Below are 3,423 nucleotides of genomic sequence, written 5' to 3'. Positions count from 1 at the left end.
TTTTTTTTGTATTTTGATTTTACGAAGCTTCAGCTCCTCCGCAATCCTTTCCTTTTCAATTCAAATCGCTCCCTATCCAACACAAGGCGGCCTGCTAATACCTCTTCTGTTTTTTTTCTCCGTTGTATTATTCAAGTTATCCATTGTGATTTAATAACAGGGGTGTGAAATAATAACTAGCACAAACACGCAAGAACTAACCTGACACAACAAACAAAAATGGTGACGAGCTCAACTGGTCTATTGTGTGACGTCATTCTTCATTTAACAGACCAAGTAACAGACTCTCTGCCATGTTACATGTTATTTCTTTTTACCACGGTAAAAGAAGGCAATTTTTTTTCATTTAACATGAGTTTTTCCATTTTACACGCTTTAACATGTTAAACTAAAGATCATGAATACCCCTATACTGTAAAGCGAAAATGTTTCATTTTTCGAAAATTCGTTTTTAACCGTTTATTGTGATACTAAAAACGAATTTGAACTCTCTGACTCCGAAAAATCTTTTACCGCACTTACATAGGCCAGTTAGCCCAAATTGTTTCAATATCGTTCTCATATTAAAAAACAATGAGGTCATATAAGGACTCTTCATATTTTATATAATATATATTGGAATTCGTAATAGAAAACGATAGTATAGAATAAAACTACCTTTCTACATTTTTTAGTGAATCTATTAGTGATATATTACAATTAATTGAAATAATCTTGACAAAGTTATTATTATAAACACAAGCTAATCATTTGAAAACAAATGATGTAAATCCATGTAGGAATCGCAGGGAATGAACAGGCCGATCACGCTGCAAGAGAAGCTCTCTCGCTTCCGGGACGGGGTAAAGCAATTTTAACTCCGTCAGAGATGAGCAGGCCTCTTGTAAAGGAAGTCAAAGACAAATGGCAATCTTTGTGGAACGAAAGGCCAATGAGTAAATTAAAAATTATTAAAAAGGATGTCAAGCCCTGGGGTACCTCCAGTCGCAAATGCCGTAGAGAGGAGGTTGTACTGACTAGGTTGAGAATAGGTCACACGAGGCTCATCCACTCCTATCTTATTTCAAAAGAAACGCCTCCAAACTGCCAGTATTGCAATAACAATTTAACAATAAGCCATGTTTTCCAACGATGCCCATATTTTACACCACACCTCAATAGCTTGGGACTAAGCCAAGATATCTCAAAAACCATTGGAGACGATGATAAGGCAATAGAATTGGTGTTTCAGTTTTTCAAATCACAAAATTTACTGACAAAAATATAACTTGATCGAAAGGAAAAAAATAAATAAAATAATCAAATTAAAAAATAAATAAAATTTAACGAATATTAGTAAAATTAAATAAAATATAAATGGCCTTGATGACCAATGAAGTTTGGCGCCACTAAACAACCAACCAAACAAACAACAACAAAACATTTCTTATAACCTTCATATAATATTTCACCTCGGGACTGCTAGGGGTGCTAGAATATAGTAGCAGCACTAAGTTGGACCAGTATCAACGATAATACAGTGAGTTTCTGTTTAAAAAACTCCCCGATTTCTCAGGTACAAAAAAAAGCTATGACCACGTTAAAACATTTTTGACACGTAGCTAAGAAAGTACACAATTTTTTCACGGTTATTATACGCCAATTGATTTTTACGTTGTCTGAAACTACAACAATAATAAATAAAGGAGTGAAAGTAGCGAGGTTTTCCCTTGAAAAAGACACTATTTTTTTTTTTTTTTTTTTTTTTTTTACTTTACTTTATTTCTTTAACTGTAAAGAATGTTGAGACTAGCACTCAATACTAAACTAGATTAGTCCTCAGATAATTGTAACATAAAAAAATAGTTTCTAATTTTATTTTATTTTCTAGCAGTTTCTCCGGAAATATTAACCAATAAGAATAACTGTTCAAATTTTAGAAAATTTATTCTACTTAATACAGGTATTAATTTTATTTTGTAATAAATTAAAATATTGAAAGGGCAGAGTAAAAATTTCAAGCTTTTTTATTTTATTATTTATTCTTATTTTAAATTGTAAATTGTAAACTCTTATTTAAAAATTGTATAATTTTAAAACCAACTATTATACAATTTATTACATAATCTTTTTCAGAGATTTTCTGTAAATTTATAACACAAGATATTTTTAATATTATTTGAATAACAAATTTCAAAAATGTCGTCCAAAAATGCCTTTTGGATGCCGGGATTTTTCTTGATTTTTAGTATATCAAAAAGAATCCAACGAACAAAAAATTCATTAAATACTATTCCTACAAAGGTAAAGGTCATAAACTACTTTATAGTACGTTAAACTAGCTTTAATTTGAGTGCTAATAGACATCTGTACGTCACATAGTTCCTGAGATAAAGATTTCTCAAACTAAATTAACTAACTTCTAATCTTTCAGTACATTTTTAAGAAATGTTGCTTTTTATAAAGCTCTATCTCGAGAACTATTGGTCGTAAATAGCTCTATTAGGGTTCAAATCTCAGCACATTTACTCTACTTTAAATAATTGATGAATGGAATATGGTCCGGGTGCGGTAAAAACTCAAATAGTAAATAATTATACTATTTTATTGAGCCAACGTTCCGCCCCACATTGCAGGGCTTCGTCAGGGCTAAAAAAGATACAAACACTATAGTTACAAAAGGAATAAAAGAGAAAAAAAACATAAGTGTAAAATAACAGGGGTATAAAATGTAAAAAAGTAAGATATGATGAGAAAAATTAAAGGTTGTAAATAGTAAACGAAAAGGGTAATAGTAACAGATAGATAAGAGAAGAAATATTAAAGAAAGTACAAATAAAGAGATGAAAAAAGAAAAAAAATACAAATCAAATGATGAGACAGAATGCATACCTGTTTTAACGGCAGTCAAAAATAAAGTGACGGTTGGTATTGGAAGGAGTGGGGATGGCAGTTATGCCACAACAAAAATAATTTGTAAAGTAAACATAGTAAAAAAGTATTTAAATTGAGTGAAAAATTACTTTAAATATGTTTTTTAAGGTTTCGAAACAGCCGCAATTTTTTTTCCCTCCTTACCTATACTTGACAGACTCGTCAGTTTTGACTAGTAATTATGCATAGTTTTCATTAAAGTAATAAAAAATTGGCGTGAAATAACTGTCTTTTTTTCTTTCAGGCTCTGGTACTATCCAAGGGGACCCGGGTTCAAATCCGGCTGGCAGATAAATATTTTCTTTGCAGGAAGATAGTCTGGGTGGCGGTCAATAAACATACCAAAATTGTAGAAGAAACTGAGGAGAAGATGGTTGGGGGTGCGGTCAATGAAACAAAAATAAGCAAGACTAACTTATTTTAATGTGCCGACGTTTCGGCTAGAGTTTCTAGCCTTCTTCAGGGCTAAAAACAAAACAAGATAACAACCACAGTAAGTATAGAAAAATA

The sequence above is a fragment of the Halyomorpha halys genome, unplaced genomic scaffold, assembly GCF_000696795.3.
Source record: "Halyomorpha halys isolate HHAL.00 unplaced genomic scaffold, Hhal_1.1 Scaffold28.1, whole genome shotgun sequence".
Taxonomy (NCBI): Eukaryota; Metazoa; Arthropoda; class Insecta; order Hemiptera; family Pentatomidae; genus Halyomorpha; species Halyomorpha halys.
Note: the sequence above shows the minus strand (reverse complement) of the source record.